The sequence below is a fragment of the Triticum urartu genome, chromosome 1 (assembly GCF_003073215.2).
Source record: "Triticum urartu cultivar G1812 chromosome 1, Tu2.1, whole genome shotgun sequence".
Classification (NCBI taxonomy): Eukaryota; Viridiplantae; Streptophyta; class Magnoliopsida; order Poales; family Poaceae; genus Triticum; species Triticum urartu.
In genome coordinates, this window is record NC_053022.1 from 191,192,787 (window position 1) to 191,220,590 (window position 27,804).

Consider the following 27,804-nt stretch of genomic DNA (forward strand, 5'->3'; position numbering starts at 1 on the left):
TGCCGCCCACGTCCAATCAACCGCCATGCGGCGCCCAAGGCCGCAGGCTGTTAGGGCCCGCGGCGCTTCGCTCTTGCCCTTCCGCCTCCCTGTACGGCCAAGTCCGGGCGCGCCTTGGGCCTGGGGGCTACTGTCGGCGTTCTGGGAACGGGGGTCCCCAGACTTGCCTGCCTGCGGCCTGCGACGTGGCTCAAAAGGAGGCCCAGCGCGGCCCATCTTCACCAACACAAACCCAAGACCCTCGCGAGGGGCCAAGCCTCGCGGGGCGGACGACGCGGAGCTTCCTCAGGCACGACCTCATCAGGCCGGCTCGCGATGAGGCGGAGAGATCAAGGTGGGGTACCTCACGAGGTGCCTGTGACGCAAGCCATGACGACCAAGGGCGCCAGGCGGGTGCAAAGGGGGCAAGCGCAGCCGCGGAGTACCGAGGCATCAGGCAAAGGTTGCCATTTCGGTGCAACAAGACCAAGACTAGGAGGACTGCAAGAAGGAGGTCATCGTGGAGCCCAAGACGGCGTCACCACCAGAGCTTTGTGCAGGAGAAGACTACTTTTGTCAGGATAGCTGGTACTAGCTGTCCCCTTTCAAATTAGCCTGCCATTGTTGGCTCCCTTCCCGCTCGATATTTGGGAAGAGGGGAATCGAAGGATCAGGGGGCTGAGAGTTTAGGGTTTAGAGAGGGGAAAATCGAGAAGAGAGAGAAAGAGAGAGAGAGAGAGAGAAGGGTAACTGAACTCCTCCCAGCAGTTCATCCCCCCAGCCAAGAACAGACCCTCGCGAGGTTGTTCTTCCTTGTATTGTTCATCACCACCAGCCCAAGAGGCAATCCACCACACCGCACACCGGAGTAGGGTATTACACCTCGACGGTGGCCCGAACCAGTATAAACCCTGTGTCTCTTGTGTTGTTCTTTCCATAGCTTAGACCTTAGCGAGGCGGAGGGGTGCAGGTAGGTAGGAGGCGAAATCTCCGCGCGCACCCTAGTGTTCGAACCTCAAGGGTCTGCCGGAACCCGAAATCCGACAACCGCATTGAAAGCAATGTCGCAAGTGAGGTAATCTTCACAAACAACCCATGTAATACATAAAAGGAAAAAGATACATAGTTGGCTTACAATCGCCACTTCACACAATACATGAATAAAGCATTACATCATCCAAATACACTCAAGGTCCGACTACGGAACCAAAATAAAAGAAGACCATCCCAAATGCTACACAGATCCCCGATCGTCCCGACTGGGCTCCACTACTGATCGACTAGAACAGAACAACACAAAGGACAAGATCTTCATCGAGCTCCTCCTTGAGCTTGGTTGCGTCACCTGCACGGTTTCATCGGCACCTGCAAACTGGTTTCGGAAGTATCTGTGAGTCACAGGGACTCAGCAATCTCACACCCTCGCGATCAAGACTATTTAAGCTTATGGGTAAGGTAAAGGTATGAGGTGGAGCTGCAGCAAGCGACTAGCATATATGGTGGCTAACATACGCAAATGAGAGCGAGAAGAGAAGGCAAAAGCACAGTCGAACAACTATGATCAAGAAGCGATCCTAGAACAACCTACGTCAAACATAACTCCAACACCGTGTTCACTTCCCAAACTCTGCCGAGAAGAGACCATCACGGTTACACACGCGGTTGATATATTTTAATTAAGATCAACTTCAGGTTTTCTACAACCGGACATTAACAAATTCCCTTCTGCCCATAACCGCGGGCACGTCTTTCAAAAGTTCAAATCCCTGCAGGGGTGTCCCAACTTAGCCCATCACAAGCTCTCACAGTCAACGAAGGATATTCCTTCTAGCGGGAAGACCCGATCAGGCTCGGAATCCCGGTTACAAGACATCCTCGACAATGGTAAAAACAAGCCTAGCAACACCGCCCGAATGTGCCGACAAATCCCGATAGGAGCTGCACATATCTCGTTCTCAGGGCACACTCAGATAGGTCAAGCTACGAGTAAAACCAACCCTCGAGTTGCCCCGAGGTGGCCCCACAGGCTGCCCAGTTCGAACCAACACTCAGAGGAGCACTGGCCCGGGGGGGGGTTAAAATAAAGATGACCCTTGAGTCTGTAAAACCCAAGGGAAAAAGAGGCTAGGTGGCGAATGGTAAAACCAATGTTGGGCATTGCTGGAGGAGTTTTATTCAAGGCGAACTGTCAAGGGGTTCCCATTATAACCCAACCGCGTAAGGAATGCAAAATCCGGGAACATAACACCGATATGACGGAAACTAGGGCGGTAAGAGTGGAACAAAACACCAGGCATAAGGCCGAGCCTTCCACCCTTTACCAAGTATATAGATGCATTAATTAAATAAGAGATATTGTGATATCCCAACAAGTAAACATGTTCCAACAAGGAACAACATCTCCATGTTCCAACAAGGAACAAACTTCATCTTCACGTGCAACTAACACGCTATAAGAGGGGCTGAGCAAAGCGGTAACATAGCCAAACAACGGTTTGCTAGGACAAGGTGGGTTAGAGGCTTGGTTCAACAATATGGGAGGCATGATAAGCAAGTGGTAGGTATCGCAGCATAGGCATAGAAAAAGAGCGAGCAACTAGCAAGCAAAGATAGAAGTGATTTCGAGGGTATGGTCATCTTGCCTGAGATCCCGCAAGGAAGAAGAACGAGTCCATGAAGAAGACAAACGGACGAAGTCGAACGAATCCTCACCACATGATGTTATCGGTACCAACCCGAAGAAGTAACACCGGAAAGAAGCACACAACATAGTAAACAACCATCACATAAACATGGCATGATGCACAAACAAGTATGATGCATGTCCGGTTTAATGAGGCATGACATGGCAAAGTGCACAAGCAATCCTACAAATTAAGTGGAGCTCAATATGCAACTCTGTTGCATATTGACGAAACACCACATTCGAGTTACTTAGTTCGATCTCGTTTATGTACCCAACAAGACTAAATGTTGTTAGCATGGCAAGAGGGTGAAGCAAAGTAAAACTACCTATCTAGTCAAGTTTACATGAGGCCGGAAGCAACGAAGAGCAATTCCGGTAAATCCCCATATGCTTATATTAGGTTTGGTATTGTTCTGCCCTAAACCATATTTTATATTTGTTAAACATGCAAATTAAAACCATCATGTTAAACTAGGCAAAATTCTACCCCATTTACCTATAAAGTTTATTTAAAACCGAGCTACGGCTATTTAGATATGAATTAAAACATTTTAGCAAGTTATTTGTACAAATTTAAACAAACATCAAGTTTAAACATTTTTAACATGGATGCAAGTAGCATATTATGAAACTAGATGAAATTCTAAGCATTTTACATATTTAAAACATTTTAATCCGATGCACGGTTTGTGAGATATGATATGCATGGAGCTTAGGGACCAGTCTGCAAAATCTGCAGTCTCAGGTTTAATAGAAAAAAACGATCTGCGAAAAAAACATGTCCCGGGCCGAAACTGGCCGGCCCAAAAGTGCACAGGGACAGGGGCTGGACGCTGCTCACATGGACCCAGGCCCGTTCGGTGGAAGAGGCCTGGCAAGGGGCTCCTGGGCCTTGGCTAGATCTCGCCCACGGTGGGGCCTACGAGCGGAGCGAGCGGCTCCTTCTCGCCGTCCTCGTGCCCCCGCGCGAGCAAGGAGGAGGAACGACAGTCATGGCGGAGGATGACGGCGGCTCACTGACGGGGAGGCGCAGAGGAGGATCTGGGGCGCGGATCCGGGCGTGGAACAGCGGGAAAAGGATGGATCCACCTCGGATCCGACGAGGCAGGGCGTCCATGGTGCGGATGGGGCTCCTCCTGTGAAGATGATAGAGAGAGTTCATGAGGGAGAGAGAGCAGAGAGGAAAAATGAGAAGAGGAGAGGGAGCTGGATCGGCCTAGGAGGTCCTCCGGTGGAGCTTGACGGCGACGGGATCTCCGGTGGCTGCCGGCGACGCTGACGGGGTGCGGCGCAGAAGCGAGGTGGCGCTCGGGGAGGAGGCCGTTGCCTCGATCCATATTGGATCGAGTGCTACGGGAGGAGCAGCGGTGCGCTTCAGGTGAAGATGGGCTTCCAGGGCCCCGATCCGGGTCCTGGCGTGTAACGCCCCGAGACCGATGTGCCAGGTGTCCTCCAGTTATTCGCTGTTGTTGCCTTGTATATGCTTGCGTGTCATGCATCTCATATCATGTCATCATGTGCATTGCATCATCATGTTTTCAAAACTTGCATTCGTCCGGGTCTCCCAGTTCCTTCCGTGGTCCGTTCTGAGGCCAGACTCACTTGCACGCGCGCGCGGCACGTCCGAAATATTATTTTATAAGTGGCCGGAAAATGTTCTCGGAATGGGATGAGAGTTGGCGTGCGGTCTTGTTATAGTGTAGGTAGACCGCCTGCCAAGTTTTATCGCAATCGGAGTTCGTTTGACGCCCCAATGATTAACTATAGCGGCAGTATAGCCGGTCTAACGTCGGACGTTTTCGGTCTCCGAAAACAGTCGCCGGGCCTCCCTCTCTTCTCTTCTCTCAGCTCGAGACCGTCTACACAGCTCTCTACCTACCGCCAGGACTAGCCCAAGCTCTCTCGTCAGCCCGCGGACCTCCTCGTGCGCGCGTCCGAAAGCTGTCCCGGACCCGACCCGGACAGTCGTCACCGTTGTGTCCGGATCATCCCCGAACGTCTACAAAACATCACCATTTCTTTGTTTGGACTCCCTAACCCATTCATCTCCGACCGTCCGATTTTGATCGAATGATCCAAAATACTCCTCCTATCTATATTCTGGTATTTATAGACCACCCCTAACCCTAAATCCTAGGACATTTGTCCCCCTAGCCGCCGCCACCCACTCACCATTTTTCCCCTCGGGATCCATCCCCACCTATCAGCATCTAATCCCTGATCCCCTCCTCTCGATCTCATTCGGATCGAGGCCACCACTGCCTCCGCCCGAGAGCCACCAGCAGGACCCCGTCAAACCCCCACCTCATCGAGTTTGCCTCGCCGCCCGGATCCTTTCCCCTACCGTCGGACCTCCCTACAAGCGCTCGCCCGCCTCCATGCTCGTTTTGGTTCAGGAGAGGAGCACCTGACCATGCCTCCCACATTGCCGCCTGCTCGCCAGAGCGTCGTCGCTGGTGACCACCTTCAGCAAGACCCCCGCGCCCCTGCCTCTCTTTTTCTTCTCCACTGAAGCCCTCTCTCTCTTTCCCTCACCTCTCTCTCATCTTCAGGGACCCCATGAAGCCGCTGTAGACCCGGCCATGGAGCCATGGATGCCGCCCTCTGCAGCTCTGTAGCCAAGACCGTGCGCCCTCGCCGTCCGGAGTTCCTGCTGCCGCCGTCATCGTTCGAGGCCAGCGCCTCGCTTCTTCGAACGAAGGATGAACGCCTCGCACCGAGTCCACCGCCGTCGCCCCATTCTTCTTCAAGACGTGGTCGTGCTGCCGCAGAAGTGCCGCCATGGATGCTCAAACCGCCCTCTGCTTCCCGCGTGGGACGACCCCAGTGCCGCGCCCCTGCTTTGCCTCGCCGGCAGCAAGCTCCGCCACGCCAAGTCCGCCGCCGTTCCCGAGTCTTCGGATGCCATGGACTTCCTCCGCCGCTCATCGCTGCCATGGGACACCGGCGCCCCCAACCTCCTCATCGCCCGCACACCAACAGGTCCCCTGCCTCGCCGCCCTATGCTTGGATCCGGCCGTCCCCGCGCCGTCACGGCCCTGCAGAGACGTGCCCAAGACCCATCTGCGTCGCCGTTCAAGTCCCAGCACTGCCTCGTTCTTCTTCCTGGAGCGAGAGTAGCCACCTGCATCGTCTGAAGCCGCCCGCGTTCCCCTCTGTCTTCTTCCTGTCGAACAGAGGAACCGCTGCCTCGCTCGCCTGTGTTGACCCCGTCCCAGCGCGCTTCCAGTCCTGCAAGGCCAAACCGCCAGATCCGGCCCAGCGTGGTGAGGGCACCCCGCGCCCCTCTTTTTCTCTCTCTTTCCCTCCTGTTGGGTCAGCCAGCCTGTTGTGTTTTGGCCCAGTGTGTTTTTTTCCCTGCTGCGATTTTGTCTTTTATCTAGAGATTTACCGGTTTTACAGAAAAGCCCTTCAAGTCCATGCATTTAATAACTTTATAACCATGCATCACATGTAAAAACTTTATATATGAAAGTTGCTTAGAATCTTGTCTAGTTTCATAATATGCCCCTTTCACTCATGTTCGAAATGTTTAAAATGCTGGTTTGATTAAATTTACTCCTATGCCATGCTAAAATGCTTTATTTCATGACTAAATAACCGTAACTCGGTTTGTAACAAACTTTATATGTAAATGGGGTAGAAAAATGCCTAGTTTAACATGGTGGCCTCACTTTCCATGTTTAAAAACTATAAAATATGGTTTAGGGCAGAACGGTACCATAACCAAAATATGCACATGAGGAGTTTCCGGACTTGTTGTTTGTCGTTCCGGCCTCATTTAAACTTGCCTAGATAGGTAGTTTTCATTTGATTCACCCTCTTGCCATGTTTAACAACATTTAATATTGTTGGGTACATAAACGAGATCGAACTAAATAACTTGAATGTGGTGTTTTGTCAATATGCAACGGAGTTGCATATTGAGCTCCACTTAATTTGTAGGATTGCTTGTGCACTTTGCCATGCCATGCCCTCTTTAAACCGGACATGCATCATACTTGGTTGTGCATCATGCCATGTTATGTGGTGGTTGTTTACTATGTTTGTTTGCTTCTTTCCAGTGTTGCTTCGTCGGGTTGGTTCCGATAACGTCGTGTTGTGAGGATTCGTTCGACTTCGTCCGTTTGTCTTCCTCATGGACTCGTTCTTCTTCCTTGCGGGATCTCTGGCAAGATGACCATACCCTCGAAATCACTTTTATATTTTCTTGCTAGTTGCTCGCTCTTTTGTTATGCCTATGCTGTGATACGTACCACTTGCTTATCATGCCTCCCATATTGTTGAGCCAAGCCTCTAACCCACCTTGTCCTAGCAAACCGTTGTTTGGCTATGTTACCGCTTTGCTCAGCCCCTCTTATAGCATTGTTAGTTGCAGGTGAAGATTGGAGCTTGTTCCATGTTTGAAACATGAGAAATTTTGTTGGGATATCACAATATCTCTTATTTAATTAATGCATCTATATACTTGGTAAAGGGTGGAAGGCTCGGCCTTATGCCTGGTGTTTTGTTCCACTCTTGCCGCCCTAGTTTCTGTCATATCGGTGTTATGTTCCTGGATTTTGCGTTCCTTACGCGGTTGGGTTATAATGGGAACCCCTTGACAGTTCGCCTTGAATAAAACTCCTCCAGCAAGGCCCAACATTGGTTTTACCATTCGCCACCTAGCCTTTTTCTTTCCCTTGGGTTCTGCAGACTCAAGGGTCATCTTTATTTAAACCCCCAGGCCAGTGCTCCTCTGAGTGTTGGTCCAACCTGTCAGCTGCCGGTGGCCACCAGGGGCAACTCTGGGCTGGCTTACCAGAACCTTGGACAATCCGGTGTGCCCTGAGAACGAGATATGTGCAGCTCCTATCGGGATTTGTCGGCACATTCGGGTGGCTTTGCTGGTCTTGTTTTAACATTGTCGAAATGTCTTGTAACCGGGATTCCGAGTCTGATCGGGTCTTCCCGCTAGAAGGAATATCCTTCGTTGACCGTGAGAGCTTGTGATGGGCTAAGTTGGGACACCCCTACAGGGATTTGAACTTTCGAAAGCCGTGCCCGCGGTTATGGGCAGATGGGAATTTGTTAATGTCCGGTTGTAGAAAAACTGAAGTTGACCTTAATTAAAATACATCAACCGCGTGTGTAACCGTGATGGTCTCTTCTCGGCAGAGTCCGGGAAGTGAACACGGTGTTGGAGTAATGCTTGACGTAGGTTGTTCTAGGATCACTTCTTGATCATAGATTTCTCGAACGTGCTTTGCCTTCTCTTCTTGCTCTCTTTTGCATATATGTTAGCCACCAAATATGCTAGTCGCTTGCTGCAGCTCCACCTCATACCTTTTACCTATCTATAAGCTTAAATAGTCTTGATCGCGAGGGTGTGAAATTGCTGAGTCCCCATGACTCACAGATACTTCCAAAACCAGTTTGCAGGTGCCGATGTTACCGAGCAGGTGACGCAACCAAGCTCAAGGAGGAGCTCAATGAAGATCTTGTCCTTTGTGTTGTTTCGTTCTAGTTGATCAGTAGTGGAGCCCAGTCGGGACGATCGGGGATCTGTGTAGCATTTGGGGTAGTCTTCTTTTATTTTGGTTACGTAGTCGGACCTTGATTGTATCTGGATGTTGTAATGCTTTATTCATGTAATTGTGTGAACTGGCGATTGTAAGCCAACTATGTATCTCTTTCCCTTATGTATTACATGGGTTGTGTGAAGATTACCTCACTTGCGACATTGCTTTCAATGTGGTTATGCCTCTAAGTCGTGCTTCAACACGTGGGAGATATAGCTGCATCGAGGGCGTTTCATGGCGGGCCCGCAGGCTTCACGGCGGCGCGGAGAGACCAGGGGTGACGTGGAGGCATAGGAGCGGCCCTGAGCGGCGGCGCAGGTGGCGAGGAGGGGCTGGAGCGGCGCGGAAATTGAGAGGGAGGGGGCTAGAGGTAGGTGGAGGGCTAGGGATGCCCAAAAATGGCAAGGGGACTGTTTAAATAGGGTAGGGGTTAGGGTTTGGTGGGTTTGAGGCCATTTTCGGACCCTCGGATCGCGATCGTGCGGCTCCGGGCAGAGGGGACTAGATGGACTGCAGGTGGGCTGGGCAGAGTGTGATGAGCTGAGAGGAGAGAAGAGAAGGCAGCCCGAAAACGTCCGACGTTTTGCCCAACTATAATGTCGCTCTAGTTATCCGTTTGGGCATCAAACGATCTCCGAATGTGATGAAACTTGACAGGCGGTCTATCTACACTATAACAACACCGCATGCCAACTTTCAACCCATTCCGAGAACATTTTCCGGCCACTTATAAAATAATATTTCGAACATGCCGCGGGCGCGTGCAAGTGTGTCTGGGCTCAGAACGGACGACGGACGGGACTGGGGAACCCAGACGGATGCAAGTTTTGAAAACATGATGATGCAATGCGGATGATGACATGATATGAGATGCATGACACGCAAGCAAATACAAGGCAACAACAGCGAATAACTGGAGGACACCTGGCACATCGGTCTCGGGGCGTCACAACAGGATGCACTTGACTTGTTGGATGAAGAAAGAGACTTAGCAGCGGCCCGATCAGCAATTTATCAATAGGACCTGCGTCGTTATCACAGCTGCCGGGTTAAGTCCAGGACTTTTCAGGAAGGCGACTAGGTGCTCCGGCTCATCCAGGATCTCTCAGATGCACACAAGTTATCCCCACCTTGGGAAGAACCCTTTGTGGTCAGTAAGAATTTAAACAACGGGTTATATTACCTCATTGACGTTCGAGAGCATGCAGACTCACGTAAGTCGGAGGAGGAGACCCGCCGGCCATGGAACATTGCTCAACTTCGGCCATACTACACCTGACCCACCGGCTCTCATCATGTACATACGTTCACAATGTATATATCATGATAAGCAATAAAGTAAGACCATCGGTCTCTTTCCCTTTTTTAAAAGATTATACATCTTTTCTCATTTTTCAAAAGATTATTAAGGAGCCGATCATATTTGAATCAAGTCTAACCTTTTTGCTCCGGCTTATGATCGTATCCGAATCTAGCTGCAAATCTCATGATCACTTGGGGGCTTCCTGTTCAAACATTGGTCATATTCGAACCAAAGAGAACATAGCTGACGTAGCCCTCTTGATCGGCTCAAGGCCAAACTCACTTGGGGGCTTCTTGATCGTATCCGAATCATAGCTTAACCCCTCTTGAGTCCGACTTCGATCGTATTCGAATCAGGGTCGTTAAAAACCTCTCAAGGTCATTTGGGGGCTTCCTGTTCAAACATAGGTCGTATTCGAACCAAAGAGAACATAGCTGTCGGTACCCTCTTGATCGACGCAACGCCAAAGCAACTGGGGGCTATATGGTCGTATTCGAACCTTAGCTTAACCCCTTTGGTCCAGTTTACTGATCGTATTTGAATCAGAAACCCCCACCTTTTTGAGTACATGATTACATTATGTTTATTATCTATTATTTGCATTTTTGTTGTTTCAGTATTACAAACAATTAGCCTGGTCCTCTTCACCGGCTCGACTATTTGACAGCACAGCCGCCCTAGTCGTTCACACCGGCAGTTTACGGATCAAAAGGTATAGCCTACTGAGGTATAGTAATCATTGAATATTCAAAAAAGCATTGGCTTCTCATAAAGGTTAAATTATCAAATTCATCACCCAGGTTATTTAAACCGGCGATTTAAGGATCAAAAGGGACAAGGTATGGTTATTACTTATACGCACTTACCTGCTGCGTTAACTAAAGAGTTAGTTTTAAGCCCTTATCCTTTATTTATATTTGTCTCTGATTTTTATTGAGGTAAATACATTGGCTATAAATTAGGTGTTTAAACCTGTTTAAACCGCCAAGCCAGTATTTTCTTTGTATTTATAGGAACAGAGTTCAAGCATTGCAGAGACAAATATTAAACGATACATACAGTGGCATCTGGAAACACAGGTTCACATAGAAGTATTTTATGCGCGATGGCATAAGCAAACATGCGATGTTTTAAACAACTAAGTTATTGCAAGGCTTTATAAGCCCATGAAGATGCTCATTGTCCCTCCCTCGCCGGTTCACCACCTTCTGTTTGCTGGAAATTGGGTTTTGACCAATCAAAGCCATTCACGGCGACAAATTCGGCTTCGTCGTCAATCAGCCCGACCGGGTCAATCTCCGGGGCAAATGTATCTTCTCTTACTGGTGGGATCAAACCTGTTACTTTGTATGAGGGAGTGGCCATCTTCTTATTCTCACTATCAAAACCCGGCCGGTACTTGTCAACATTGGTGTCATCTCCAAGGCTAGTCGCCTGAGGCCGTACTTCGCGTACACAAGCCATGAAGTCATCCTGATCAAAAGGAGACCCGTCCTCCTTCACAGTGGGATAGCCTCTTGCTACGTCCGCCGGGTCTAGGTCTGGCACCCAAGCCTTGGAGTGGCTTAGGGCAGTCAAAGCTCCGGCTCGCGCGTAGGAGCATTTTACTTCTTGGAATCTGACAGGAAGGATAGACAGCTTCTTTAGGACATCGCTGAGCCGGCTGGGACCTTGATTAGCAGGAGAGATGGCAGCCAGAGCCCGTTGTGCGCCAATATACAATTGTTCTACCAAAGTATATACCGCCTTCAGTTTAATCAACGGGTCTTAACTCAGATTCTTGCTTCGAGGACCTGCATAAATTTTACACACAAAATCAGTTGGCGGATTATACTCCGGTTTGACAAAAAACACACAAAAGGTCAAGTCCGGCAACGTACCAAAGATAGCAGCTACCATCTGAGACACCCGCCCTTTCAAACCATTCAGTTCTGTTGAAATCTCTTTCAGAGCTGTTTCGGCTGTTTCAGCTCGTTGGATCAGAAGTGTTTTTTCCTTTTCCCAAGTTTTCTCTTTGACAGCAAAGCTAGTCTTCAAATTTTCCATTGCAGAGAGGCTTATTTGCAGTTTGGAGTTAGAAGACTTGATTTCTGTCTCCTAGCTTGCTAGCCGAGTCTTTACATCAGTCAATTGAGAGTTTAGTTCAGACAAGGCATTCTGTGAAATGTTTAGATGAGTCAAGACTTGGTTTCAAATTCAAATATCCAAATTCAAGATTCAAGTCTCAAGTACTTTACGAATAAACCACTTGACACTTGGGGGCTAATGTATGCCGAATCAAATTTTTACGACTCTACAAACATATTTAAAGTCCCAAGTACCTTACAAAGTAACAACACTTGGTACTTGGGGGCTAATGTATGCAGTTCAGCAAGTTTATCAAGGTTAAGCCGGAGTGTTAAGTACTTTGAAGACGGTTTTAAATTCTAAAGTACTGATTCATTTATGATCAAAATGAACCGGTCCTCGGGGACTATAGGTGAAGTTTTTTTCTATCAATACCAAGCAAAGATTCAGAGGTAAAAATCTCGGCCTATATTTTAAGTCTACAGGTTATCCCGTTTCTCTCATAATCTGAAGACTTGGGGGCTGAAGGAATACAAGTAAGCCGGAAGAAAAAACATACCTCATACTTCAACTGAATCTGCTTGACCATTTCAATCTCAGACTCGCGACTGGAGTGTACATGACTGAGATAGCCGGATAAAATGTCAGTAGCATTGAGACGGTCATAGTTGGCAACGTCAAAGCGAACTTTCTACCTTTCCAATGCTTCTTGCTTTGCTGTACACCGGGCCAGCACCGTTGGTTCCCTGGCTCAAAAAAGCGGCTCCCAATAATTTGAACATCTTGAGCACGTGGAGACGGCAGGTTGGCTGAGCTTGACGGTCCAGCTGTAGAAGGATTCACAGTGGCTTCGTCAAAAGACGGCTCAGGAGGATTTGCTTCATTGCCAATAGGCGGGTCTTCGGGAGCGTCAGTTAATGGAAAAGACGGCCTAGCCGGGTCAGATGCCAGGACTGGCGGGTCTTCCGCCGGTTTTGCTGCCTTCGCCTTTTTTGATTTAGCTTGTCCGCTAAGGGAAAATGTTGCAGGATTGTCAGTATAAAGATAGAATTGAACAACCCGAAAGAAAGGAGGATTTCTGATTACCCGGGAGTAGTCTTGAAAGCCGGAAATTGGGTTTGCGAAGAGTCGCCAGAGGAACGAGACACCTCTTGAAAGAATAAAAAAGAGTTAAAAGAAATACAAGGAGAAGGATCCATTAAAGAAGAGTTAAAAACAGAAATAAGTAAACCTCATTCGGACGTTTCCGAGGAGTTTGTTCAAGGACGACAGCCGGTTCATCTTCAAACCCAGCTTCCCGGCGGCTTTCATATTACTATTTTTTCAAATGAAAGTTGGGATCCAAGTGAGCTAAATGGTTAGAAAACCTTACTTTACGGACCACTCATCGAACTTTGTGTCTTGGTAAGGGCTCTGAGTTGGAGGAAATAATAGTTACCTCTGCTTCCCCGGCCTGACTGGCCCCAGTGTCATCTTGGTAAGGATCAGTGTCAATAAGATTGTTAAAAAATTGGCCAAGGGAGTCAAGGGCTACCTCCGAGTCAGATGTGTCATCAAGTTTCATCAAATCTTCAGCAGTGGTCTTCGTTTTCTTCTTTGATCTCCGGGTCGTTTTCTTGGCATTCATAGCGGCGATTTTCGCCTTCTTGGCAGCTTCGTGGTCATATTTCACTTTCCAAAAGTCAGAATTGGCCTACAAAGACAAGAGGAAGGACCAGTGCTAAACAATACGGCTGGGCAAAATGCAAAGGAAAAGAGATCAGAATATCCTTACTTCTGGTACCGGGTTAAGTTTACAGAAGGGATTTAACCCAACAATACTGCAGTCTTCATATTTCCCATTCACCAAAAGGTTTGACATTGAGACAATGTCTTCTTCGGTTAGTTGAACTGGGCTATGACGAAGAGAGTCGTCCGGGCCTCCACCATATTCATACATCAATTTTGAACGACGGCTTAATGGAATAACCCGCCATGAGATCCAGCAGCGGGTCAGATCAACTCCGGTTAAACCGTTCCCCAACAAAGCGTTGATTCTTCTGATGGATGGAAGCAGCCTCTTGCATTCAGCAACGGTAAGTTTATCTGGCAGTGTGAACTTGGAGTCAAGACGATCAGGGCGGTAACCCGACAGTGGCTTCTCGTTGGCTGGTGAGATGTCCTGACAGTAAAACCAAGTTTGGTTCCAGTCCTTTGGGTGACTTGGTAAAACTATGATAGGGAAGACAGCACCCTGCCGGCGCTGAATTGAGATGCCTCAAAGCTCTAAGCTAAGGACGTTGGTGCACTCATTCTGCTGGTTTAGATAGAAGTATTCTCTAAACAGTTCCACAGTCGGCTCTTGCTGAAGATATACCTCACAGAGCACTTGGAAGTTACAAATATTGGACATGGAATTGGGCCCAATGTCCTGAGGATGGAGTTTGAAAAAGTGAAGGACTTCTCTGAAAAACTTTGAACCGGGTGGTGAGAAGCCATGGTTCATGTGGTCAGTAAAGACGATCACTTCGCCGTCTTTTGGATTGGGTCGTTCTTATTCCGGGTCAGTAAGACATGATGCTTTTTGAGGGCAGAAACCCAATGAGGAAGAACTCTTTTAAAGGATCCTCAGTTATGGTTGAGGGGACCCAGTTACAGATGGTGGGTGTCTTTGACGGCATGATGTGCAAGGAACTGAAAAGGAAAAAAACAACATGCCGGTTCAGTTTACGACAAGATTAATAGTTAAAGGATGAAGATGTAAAACAAGTAACGGCGGCTTAACTAAGGGCTAATGGCATATAAGGAAAAGAAAGCCGGAGCGATAAGCCGCCATGACTATAGATTCTTTCAGAAAGCGAATCCAGCTAAGTGTTGGCGTAAACAAGTTTCACCAAGCTATCATTATTATTTTGGATCAAATGGCTGTCCCAAAAAGAAAATATTCTAGACCTAAAAATCCAGTACAGATGAGTTCGTCAGCTATAATGAAGCATCTATACAGGAAAAGGGATCTATTGATATAAAAAATGGACGCAAAACAACTACCGCACGAGTTATATTTCTTTTTTGGATCAGAAGAAGTTGCGTAAGAAGAACTACAAGAAGATCCGTGATGAACAAGCGAAGAACACTGATGAACTCGCAACCCTAATACAGATCTAGATGTGTGAGAAAGAAGGAACTTACGAGATGCAGATCTACTACAAAGAGTTGCCGCGTCTCTCTGGACGAACTCAGGGTGGTGCAGCGGCCGACGTTGAGGGCAACGGTGAGTGCTACGGCGGCGGTGGAGCTCGAGAAGCAGGGAGTCAGCGACAGGAAGAAGAAGAAGAGAGAGAAGATTGAGGAAGGCCGGGGCAAGCCTATTTATAAGGACAAGATGCGGACAGACGGGCACGAAAATCAAGGGAGAACCAAATAATGGTTATCCAGCTATATAGACGCCTCGATTCTCGGGAAGCATTAAAGATAAAAGGTCCGTTGGAAGATGACGTCATGAAAGTTTTTTCTGTTTTCAAAAGATGACGTCACGGCGGGTTACAAAGTTTTTCAGACAGAAGATGGATTTCATCTAAGTATTGAAGATTGACAAAGAACAAAGTTCAAAGTCAACCTGGGGCCTAATGTTGGGGATATTACTACCAGTATGACCCGCCCAGGAGGGGCCGGGTCAGCCCTAATGGAGGGTTACATAAGAAGCCCAATAAACATTCAAGATGATTGTTTATTAAACATATAGAAGGCCCAAGGGCCTGGGGCCGGCTTAAGGCCCGATATTGTAAACCGTCGCATGTAAGGAAAGACTTGTAAAGAAAGGCATGTAAAGGAAGTCACCGAGCTGGACACGATTATGAGCCGGCCGGGACTCTATAGGCCACCAGGCGTCAACCCATGTATATAAGGGGATGACCCGGTGGCGGCTTAGGGCAAGAAACAACCAAATCGATAACCAAGCCGGCGAGTTGAGCCCCTTGGAGATCGAAGCTTCAGCAATACCAATCCCAACTAGACGTAGGATTTTACCTTCATCGTAAGGGGCCGAACTAGTATAAAAACTCTCTCGTGTCCTTTGTCCCGATTATCCCCTTTAAGCTTCCTAGTGCGATGGCCCTATGACTAAGTCCTTGCTCTAGGACATCTGCCATGTCCACTCCACGACACGAAGGCAAGATCTTTGTTGCCAAGAACGGATCCTTTTAGAGAAAGAGTTTCTCTCGAAAGAAGTAAGTGGGAAGAAAGTAGAACTTGATGAGGTACTGCCTCTTGAACCAGAGAGTAGCACAGCTCAGGAAGATGTTTCTGTGGTGCCTGCACCGACTAGAGAAGAAGTTAATGATGATGATCATGAAACTTCGGATCAAGTTGCCACTGAACTTAGAAGGTCCACGAGGACACGTTCCGCACCAGAGTGGTACGGCAACCCTGTCCTGGAAATCATGTTGTTAGACAATGGTGAGCCTTCGAACTATGAAGAAGCAATGGCGGGCCCGGACTCCAACAAATGGCTTGAAGCCATGAAATCCGAGATAGGATCCATGTATGAAAACGAAGTATGGACTTTGACAGACTTGCCCGATGATCGACAAGCCATAGAGAATAAATGGATCTTGAAGAAGAAGACTCGCGCGGATGGTAATGTGACCATCTATAAGGCTCGACTTCTCGCTAAGGGTTATCGACAAGTTCAAGGGGTTGACTACGATGAGATCTTCTCACCCGTAGTGAAGCTAAAGTCTGTTCGAATCATGTTAGCAATTGCCGCATTCTATGATTATGAGATATGGCAAATGGATGTCAAAACGACATTCCTTAATGGTTTCCTTAAGGAAGAATTGTATATGATGCAACCGGAAGGTTTTGTCGATCCTAAGAATGCTGACAAGGTATGCAAGCTCCAGGGCTCAATCTATGGGCTGGTGCAAGCATCTCGAAGTTGGAACATTCGCTTTGATGAGATGATCAAAGCGTTTGGGTTTACGCAGACTTATGGAGAAGCCTGTGTTTACAAGAAAGTGAGTGGGAGCTCTGTACCATTTCTCATATTATATGTGGATGACATACTATTGATGGGAAATGATATAGAACTTTTGGAAAGCATAAAGGCCTACTTGAATAAGTGTTTTTCAATGAAGCACCTTGGAGAAGTTGCTTACATATTAGGCATCAAGATCTATAGAGATAGATCGAGGCACCTCATTGGTCTTTCACAAAGCACATACCTTGACAAGATATTGAAGAAGTTCAATATGGATCAGTCCAAGAAGGGGTTCTTGCTTGTATTGAAAGGTGTGAAATTGAGCACGACTCAATGCCCGACCTTGACAGAAGATAGAAAAAGATGAGTGTCATCCCCTATGCCTCAGCCATAGGGTCTATTATGTATGTCATGCTGTGTACCAGACCTGATGTGAACCTTGCCGTAAGTTTGGTAGGAAGATACCAAAGTAATCCCGGTATGGAACACTGGACAGCGGTCAAGAATATCCTAAAGTACCTAAAAAGGACTAAGGATATGTTTCTCGTTTATGGAGGTGATGAAGAGCTCATCGTAAAGGGTTACATCGATGCTAGCTTCGACACAGATCTGGATGACTCCAAGTCACAAACCGGATACGTGTACATTTTGAATGGTGGGGCAGTCAGCTGGTGAAGTTGCAAGCAAAGCGTCGTGGCGGGATCTACATGTGAAGCGGAGTACATAGCAGCCTCGGAGTCAACACAGGAAGTAGTCTGGATGAAGGAGTTCATCACCGACCTAGGAGTTATTCCCAATGTGTCGGGTCCGGTGACTCTCTTCTGTGACAACACTGGAGCTATTGCCCTTGCCAAGGAGCCCAGGCTTCACAGGAAGACCAGGCATATCAAGCATCGCTTCAACTCCATTCGTGAATATATTCAGGATGGAGACATAGATATTTGTAAAGTGCATACAGATCTGAATGTCACTGATCCGTTAACTAAACCTCTTCCGCGAGCAAAACATGATCAACACTAGATCTCTATGGGTGTGCGATTCATCACAATGTAACTAGATTATTGACTCTAGTGCAAGTGGGAGACTATTGGAAATATGCCCTAGAGGCAATAATAAAGTGGTTATTATTATATTTCCATGTTCATGATAATTGTCTATTGTTCATGCTATAATTGTATTAACCGGAACCGTAATACATGTGTGAATACACAGATCATAATATGTCCCTAGTAAGCCTCTAGTTGACTAGCTGATTGATCAATAGATGGTCATGGTTTCCTGACCATGGACATTGGATGTCATTGATAACGGGATCACATCATTAGGAGAATGATGTGATGGACAAGACCCAATCCTAAGCGTACCACAAGATCGTGTAGTTCGTTTGCTAAAGCTTTTCTAATGTTAAGTATCATTTCCTTAGACCATGAGATTGTGCAACTCCCGGATACCGTAGGAATGCTTTGCATGTACCAAACATCACAACATAACTGGGTGGCTATAAAGGTGCACTACAGGTATCTCCGAAAGTATCTGTTGGGTTGGCACGAACCGAGACTGGGATTTGTCACTCCGTGTGACGGAGAGGTATCTTTGGGCCCACTCGGTAATGCATCATCATAACGAGATCAATGCGACTAAGGAGTTAGCCACGGGATCATGCGTTACAGAACAAGTAAAGAGACTTGCCGGTAACGAGATACCGACGATCGAATCTCGGGTAAGTAACATGCCGATAGACAAAGGGAATTGTATACGAGATTGATTGAATCCTCGACATCGTGGTTCATCTGATGAGATCATCGAGGAACATGTGGGAGCCAACATGGGTATCCAGATCCCGCTGTTGGTTATTGGCCGGAGAGATGTCTCGGTCATGTCTGCATGGTTCCCGAACCCGTAGGGTCTACACACTTAAGGTTTGGTGACGCTAGAGTTGTTATGGGAAATAGTATGTGGTTACTGAAGGTTGTTCAGAGTCCCGGATGTGATCCCGGACGTCACGAGGAGTTTCGGAATAGTCCGGATGTGAAGAATTATATATGGGAAGTCTTGTTTCAGTCGCCTGAATGATTTCGGGGGCTATCGATATCGTACCGGGACCACCGGAAGGTGTCCGGGGGTCCACCTGCCCCGGTGGGCCAAGTGGGCTGAACAAGGGATGGAACCAGCCCCTGGTGGGCTGGTGCGCCCCCCAAGGGGCCCTAGGCACCTAGGGTTAGAAACCCTAGGGGGTGGTGACGCCTCCCACCTGACTTGGGGGGCAAGTCCCCCCCTTGGCCACCGCCCTACTTGTAGATGGGATCTGGGGGGCTGGCCCCCTCTCCCCTTCCCCCATAAATAGTGGGGGTGGGAGGGCTGCCATACCCTTCCCTTGGCGCAGCCCCTCCCCCTCTCCAACACCTCATCCTCCTCCATAGTGCTTGGCGAAGCCCTGCCGGAGAACTGCAAGCTCTACCACCACACCGTCGTGCTGCCGGAGCTCTCCCTCAACTTCTCTCCCCTTGCTGGATCAAGAAGGAGGAGACGTCCCCGGGCTGTACGTGTGTTGAATGCGAAGGCGCCGTCCATTCAGCGCTGGATCGGATCTTCCGCGATTTGAATCGCCGCGAGTATGACTTCATCATCCGCGTTCCTTGTAACGCTTCCGCTTAGCGATCTTCATGGGTAGGAAGATGCACTCCCTCTCTCTCGTTGCTAGCATCTCTTAGATTGATCTTGGTGACACGTAGGAAAATTTTGAATTATTGCTACGTTACCCAATAATCCCGTGCCTGAAATCGCCCAGGCATCGTACGTCCGACAGTCTCTGGATGTCCGACGATCACCGGTCGTCCGACCACCACCAGACGTCCAACATTTCCTGACGAAACTAAAAATTTTCGCACGAAATTTTTCAGCCACCGCCCACACTTCCGCATTGCCACTTCCTTATACACACCCAAATACCACATTTTGCACCGACACTCCGATAATTACACTTCTCAATCCACCACCGCTTTCCACAACCACCATTGCTTACCCGCTATGCACTCCGACAATTTTGACACATTTGTTCTTTGAGATTTTGAGTTGCGGTTTCCGTTTCCTAACATGTTTCGGCAACTTAGGTATGGTTCGACAACGACATCACTGCCACTCACCTTCATCATCGACCATGACCTTGTCACCATTTTGACACCTTCACCGTAAGCAAGAGCGGTAACCTCTATATCATCTTGGTATCATGATATCCCATCATTGTACATTCTTGCCATTGCATTGATAACCCCATAGCCATTTTGCGTGCCTTGCCTATCGAGAGTAGCCTTTGAGTATTGTAGGCAACGTTACTTGTGCACATTAGTGATCATACTTCTCGTAGCATACATACCATATCATCTTGGTACATCTCTTGGTATCATCTTTTGTGTCACAAGGTTGTCATAGCATATACACAATTGCTATATTGGTTCGTAAAGTTTTGCATAAGAAGCCAACGAAAGAGCTCAAAAGAGAAAGAGCCAAACAAGCTTTTAAGCAAAAAGAAAAGATAAGCAAAGAGCTTTTAAGCAAGAACCATAGCATCATACTACATTAAGATTGTCATACTCGATCATCTTGGATCATATCATAGGAACACCATACATATAGCATACTTGGGAGAGAAGTCGTTGCTTTTGCTTAGTAGGCTGTGCAAAAGTTTCGTATCCGTCTATTGTGCAATCGAGCTAACATCTCTCTCGCGTTGTGCAACAATAGCATTTTTGTGGATTCCACATTTTGGCTCATTCCTTGGTTGCACGACCCCACCTATCTATTCATGTGTGTGTGTGTTTCTGTGTCCCATATCTTGCTATCGGTCTACTTGTTGCATTTGCAAATTTGTGAATCTTTTCCAACATTATTGAGTCTCATTAACAATTGCATAAATTTTGTGCCACCATCCTAACCGAGCTCCATGAAAGGCTTTTACTTGTGTAGGTGTGAGAACCGACGAGAATTGGTACCGATTGTGCTATTCCCTTGTTACATTCCTTCTGAAGATCTTCATAACTCACCCTTAGCTTCTCAAGATCTTGCTTTCTTTGAAGAAATTCATAAGAAAGCTTCTCATGATCAGCTAAGAGAGTGTTATGATGACACTGAAGGTTATCAAATTTAGTCCGAAGTCTCTGAAGATTTTCAGTTAGAATTTGAGAGTTCGATCCATTTCTTCACCCAACAGGTCATCGCTTTTGTTTAACAGATTTTGAACCTTTTCCAAAGCTTTTTGTTGTTTAGTGGCAATAGTAGCAAGCTTGGAGTAGCTGGGTCCAAAGTCATCATCAGATTCACCATCACTAGACTCAGAAGAGGAACATTCAGTTACCTTTGCACCTTTTTCCATGAGGCATGGTTTCTGAAGATGATGGTTCAGGTTCGAAAGTCATTGTTTTGAGTGATTCCTTGAAATCATCAAACCAGGGATCGTGACGAGTTCGATGACCTTCATAGACATCAGAGATTCGGTCCTAGATAAGCTTCACATTGCAGAGATGCATAATGAGCCTAAACTGATCTCTGGATAGGCAGGAGCAAATGATATCCTTCGCCATGATGTCAAGTCGAGTGTACTTGCGAATATCATCAGTATCCGCCATCTTGCATAGATCGGTAAGACCAATCTCAGTGATGGTCCAGAGCTCGCTATTCATTGCCATGATACGCTTCCTCATCATCGCCTTCCACTTGGGATAATCATGACCGTCAAAGATGGGGCATGTCACTTTCTTCATTCATGCGGTTGGCATAACTAAAACTCTACGTGGTTAAACCAAAATCACACAGAACGAGGGAGTACCTTTCTCTGATACCAATTGAAAGTGCGTTACATCGACTAGAGGAGGGTGAATAGGCGATTTTTACAAATTCGTCACTAAGGAATTTCTAGGTGAGGAAATTCCTAAGCAACGAACTACTTAGCAGTGAAATAGGTACTCAGATGCATGCATAACAGAATAGTAGTATAGTCATCATGATGAAATGAAACATACACGGAGTACAAGTAGGGTGAAAATAGGATAAGCAGGCTGAAGACAAAGTGACTGAAGAATTAGAGTTGAGGAAATTGAGAAAGTCTTCAGTCAAAGTCTTCAAGCAGTAATGATCAAGTTCATCAACACAGGAATGAGGAAATGAAAGGGTTGAGGAAATAGAACCAGTAGCTTGGTGAAGACGATGATTTGGGACCAGTTCCAACTGCTGTGATAGTCGTATGTCTGGTTGGAGCCGCTAGGTATTTAAACCGGAGGAGACACAGTCCTCACCATATTCTCCTTGAGCTAAGATCACACAGACCTCGCCCAATCACTTGTGGTAAGTCTTCAGGTGACTTCCAAACCTTCACAGACTCGGTCACTCGGTGATCCACAATTCCTCTTGGATGCTCTATACCATCACACCTAACCGTCTGGAGGATGCATAGTCCTTAGAGGTAACAAGCGTCGGTTCCACACAGGAACAATCTCTTCAGTGATGCTCAATCACTTTGGGTTTGTAGGTGTTTGCGTTTGGGTTTTTCCTCACTTGATGATTTTGGCTCAAAGTCCTCGAAGGATGGGATGCTCTCAATGACAAGTGTCAGTTTCTCTCGGAGCAGCCAACCAACTAGTGGTTGTAGGGGGCGGCTATTTATAGCCTAGGGAGTAGCCCGACATGATAAGACATAAATGCCCTTCAATGATATGATCGTTAGGTGGGTAGATATTTTGGGACAGCTGGCGCGTAGCACAACAATGGTCAGAAATTTGAGCTCTCAAATTCCTCAGGGCTATCATGTTCCTCACTTGTAGGCAATCCGCACTAGCGAATTCCTAACTCCTCAGTCAGTACAAATTCCTCAGAGAACAAAAGATCTTCATCTCTTTCACTGAAGAAATTTGACTGAACTATATGAGATTTCCAATGGCTTCACTCGAAAGGATTGGGTAGGTGTAGGATTTGGAGATGAGCATCACTTGGAAACTTTTCCTTAGTTTTACCTCGCCCCCCTTTAATATTACGGTGTTTCCTATGACTCAAGTAATAGAAAATGAAACTTCAAAAACAAAAGTCTTCACGCTTCATAATCCTTGCATGAATATCAAGTCTTCAAGGTCACACCAATTTCCTCACTTTCAAAGTCTTCAAGAAAACCAAAGTCTTCAACTGAAGACATCCATTTTTAGGGGTTGAATTTCATCATAAATACCAAACTCCTCATAGACTTATAGACCTGTGTACACTCACAAACTCATTAGTCCCTTAACCTATAAGTCTTCAATACACCAAAATCACAAAGGGCACTAGATGCACTTACAGGTATGATGACTACTTGATAGTTTAGTGCGCTGATATGTCTCCAATGTATCTATACTTTTTTTATTGTTCCATGTTGTTATATTATCAATCTTGGATGTTTTATAACCATTTTATAGTCATTTTATATCATTTTTTGGTACTAACCTATTGACATAGTGCCAAGTGCTAGTTCCTGTTTTTTCCGTATTTTTTACATCATAGAAAATCAATATCAAACGGAGTCCAAATGCCACAAAACTTTACGGAGATTTTTTATGGACTAGAAGGAACATGTTGGGCCCTGGTTGCACTTGGGGGGAGTCCCGAGGAGGGGAGAACCCACCAGGGCATGCCAGGAGGCCCAGGCGTGCCCTGGTGGGTTGTGCCCACCTCGGGTGCCCCCCGGACCACCTCTTTGCTCTATAAAAACCCAAATACTCCCAAAACCCTAGGGGAGTCGATGAAATATTCATCCAGCCACAGCAGAGTCCAGAACCACCAGATCCAATCTAGACACCATCTCAAATGGGGTTCACCACCTCCATTGGTGCCTCTCTGATGATGCGTGAGTAGTTCTTTGTAGACCTTCGGGTCCGTAGTTAGTAGCTAGATGGCTTAATCCCTCTCTCTTGATTCTCAATACAATGGTCTCTTGGAGATCCATATGATGTAACTCTTTTTGCGGTGTGTTTGTTGGGATCTGATGAACTTTGAGTTTATGATCAGTCATATCTTTTTATATCCATGAAAGTTATTTGAGTTTCTTTGATCTCTTATATGCATGATCTCTTATAGCCTCATATTTCTTCTCCGATATTTGGGTTTTATTTGGCCAACTTGATCTATTTATCTTGCAATGGGAAGAGGTGCCCGGTAGTGGGCTCGATCTTACGGTGCTTGATCCCAGTGACAGAAAGGGAACTGACACGTATGTATCGTTGCTACTAAGGATAAAAAGATGGGATCTATATCTACGCAATAGATAAACGGATCTTGTCTACATCATGTCATCGCTCTTATTCCATTTTTTCATGAATTTAATACACTAGATGCATGCTGGATAGCGGTCGATGCATGGAGTAATAGTAGTAGATGCAGTCATGAGTCGGTCTACTAATCTTGGACGTGATGCCTATGTGAAAGGGCATTATATCGACTAGAGGGGGGTGAATAGGCGATTTTTATGAATTATTCACTGAGGAATTTCAGGGTGAGGAAATTCCTTAGCGGAGAACTACTTGCAGCGGAATAAGTACTCAGAAGTAAACATAACAGAACACAAACATGGTCATCATGATGAAATGAAGACAAGCACAGAGTACGGAAAGCATAAACACAGGATGACACAGGATGAAGACAAACAGACTGAAGAAATTGAACTGAGGAAGTTGAGAAAGTCTTCAGTCAAAGTCTTGAAACAGATATGAACAAGCACTCAACACATAACTGAGGAAATGGAAGGGTTGAGGAAATGGAACCAGGTAGCTTGGTGAAGACCAAGATTTGGTAGAACAGTTCCAACTGCTGTGACGGTTGTACGTCTGGTTAGGGCGGCTAGGTATTTAAACCCGAGGACACACAGTCCCAGAGACCCATTCCTGAACACGCAGTTCAGAACACTCAGTCCTCACCGTATTCCCCTTGAGCTAAGGTCACACAGACCTCACCCAATCACTCGTGGTAAGTCTTTAGTGACTTCCGAACCTTCACAGACTCGATCACTCGGCGATCCACAATTCCTCTTGGATGCTCTAGACCATGACGCCTAACCGTCTGGAAGATGCACAGTCTTCAAAGGTAACAAGCGTCGGATCCACGCAGGATCAATCTCTTTAGTGATGCTCAATCACTTGGGGTTTGTAGGTTTTTGGGTTTGGGTTTTCCTCACTTGATGATTTTCACTCAAAGTCCTCGGAGGATGGAATGCTCTCAAATGACAAGTGTCAGTTTCTCTCGGAGCAGCCAACCAGCTAGTGGTTGTAGGGGGCGGCTATTTATAGCCTAGGGAGCAGCCCGACATGATAAGACATGAATGCCCTTGAATGATATGACCGTTAGGTGGGTAGATATTTTGGGACAGCTGGCACATAGCACAGCAACGGTCAGAATTCTTAGTATCAAATTCCTTAGGGCTATCATGTTCCTCACTGTGTAGGCAATCCACACTGGTGAATTCCTAACTCCTCAGTTAGAACAGATTCCTCAAAGACCAGAAGAACTTTGTCTCTGTCACTGAAGAATATGACTGAACTGTATGAGATTTCCAATGGCTTTACTCGAAGGGATTGGTAGGTGTAGGATTTTGAGTTGAGCATCACATGGAAATTTTTCCTTAGTATTTCCTCGACCCCCTTTAACAGTACAGTGTTTCCTATGACTCAAGAAAGAGAAAATGAAACTACGAAAACAAAAGTCTTCACGCTTCATGTTCCTCAAATGAATACCAAGTCTTCAAGGTCACACCAATTTCTTCACTTCCAAAGTCTTCAGAAAGTCTTCAGAAATCCAAAGTCTTCAGTCGAAGAACTTCATTTTTAGGGGTCGACTTTCTCTGTAAATATCAAACTCCTCATAGACTTATAGACCTGTGTACACTCACAAACGCATTAGTCCCTTAACCTATAAGTCTTCAATACACCAAAATCACTAAGGGGCACTAGATGCACTTACAATCTCCCCCTTTTTGGTGATTGATGACAATATAGGTTAAGTTTTCAACAAGGATAAACATATGAAGTGTAAATACTGATATTGAGGAATTTGACTCCAAGATATAGAAGAACTCCCCCTGAAGAAGTGCATAGTGAGGAATTTGCTTTTGAAGCATTGCACACTTTGAAGAATAGAACCATGGAGATCTCCCCCTATATCTTGTAATTCAAACATGCATTTGACTTAATATGAAGAATTTGAAATGCATGATGAAATATGGTGAGTGAGTAATTCAGCATGCATGCATTAGCATATATGAGGAATAAGCATGCAGAAAAACGCATCAAAAGTATCAGAGCACCATCGGTTTTAAGTTTACAACTCGATCCAATAAAGTTTCAAAAGAACGAGAGTTGTAACTTAGCAAAAAAAAACGCCCATATAAGATAGACCCGCTTGAAGACTAACTCAAATTTCTCCCCCTTTGTCATCAAATGACCAAAAGGATCGAAAATGAGGACTAACGCCCCTGAAGAATATCAAGTTGATGAAGGAGCGCCAGCGTTGTTGGGGTCGTGTGTTGATGTAGGGACTGCCGTAGTGTCGTCCAAGTCTTCATGCTCATCGGTGTCGCGCGATGAAGAATAAGAGCTGGCCACCAAGGAAGGGACCTTGACCTTCTTGAAATTCTTCGGTGGAGGTGCAGACTAGTCAAAATCTTCCTTGAGACCCATTTTCTTCAGATCTTCTTCACTATAGACATGGGACAAAATAGCCCAGGTGCGACCGAAAACCTCATGGAGGTAGTAGTGGTTTTTCTTCATTGCATTATGTGTAGCGGTCATGTTGCGAAGAAATGAACCAAACTGACGCTTAACCCATTTATGGTTTCGATCCACCTTCTGGTGAAGACTAAGCAGAAGCTCACAGTCAGTCATCACACGAGGAGCAGTGGCTTGAGGATTTGGCTTGGAGGCATGGGCAGTAGAATCATGAGTGGCAGAGTCATCATTGGTGGAATAAGATGCAGCTTTGTGAAACTGACCATCCAATGGACGAATACCTTCGTCAATGACAGCAGGAGCCTTGCCTTTTTCATCAGTTGAAGTAAAAGTCTGCTTGAGGACTTCAATCGGGGGCAAGTAGCTGAGGTGATTATGAAATCAGCCTTGAAGTTGAGTGAAGACCTTGTCCTGAGGAATCTCATAATCCAAGGTGCATAAGGCTTCAGCTCAAACGGAGAAAGTGCAGCATTTGCCAGAGTCCTCATGAAGAAATCGTGATAGTTGATAGGAATGCTATGAATGATGTTGAATAGCAGATTCTTCATGATGGCAACTATTTCCTCATCAGATGAGTCATGGCCTTTGATGGGACTCATTGTCCTTGTCAGAATGCGATAGACGGTTCTGGTCACATAGAGTAAATCCTTTACGAGGAATTTGGTCCTTGGGGCTTGACCGGGCTTCAGAGGCTTCATTATCACTTGCATGTAATGAGCAGTGAGTTCAGGTTCATGGTACAGGCAGCAAGCTCCTTCATTGGGTGGACTGATGGGCAGGGCGTGAAGTAATTCAGAGGCCGGTGCCTTATAGTGAGTATTATCGGTCATCCAGTCCAAGACCCATGTGTTGATATCTTCAGGATCACCTGTGATATGCAGTGTAGCGTAGAACTGAAGAATGAGCTCTTCATTCCAATCAACGATGTCAGTGCAAAAGTTGAGGAGGCCTGCGTCATGAAGCACACTAAGCACAGGAGTGAAACAAGGCAATGATTCCATGTCCACATGAGGAATATGCTCATGGTAGAAGATTTTGTCCTTGTTGAAAAGCAGTGAAGAATAGAAGTTGGCCTGGCTGGCAGTCTAGAAGCGCTTCCTTCTAAGACGAGCAGAATCATAGGGATTGTAGTCAGTGAAGAACACGTGCTCGCCGAAGAAATCACTAGCCTTGAATTTCTGCTTCTTTGAGAATGGATCCTTTGGCTTAGGGTGAGGAGTGCCAGTCAATTGCATCGCAACCTCTGGGATCTTGATCTCAGGTTCCACAGGCTGAGGAATTTCAGTTGCTTCTTCAGTGGCAGCCTGGGACTTCAATTCTTCATTTACATGATCTTCAGCACTAGTGGCTGGAATTTCTTCATGGATAGACGGTGTGGCATGTGGTTCATCAGATCCCATGTGTACAGTAGTTACTGGGGACTGAGGAATTTGTTGCAATGGTGTGAAGAGTGGAGAGTTGGGGTGCTGACTTTCCCAAAATTCATCACTTAGCACGGGAGTGGTACAACCAATGTC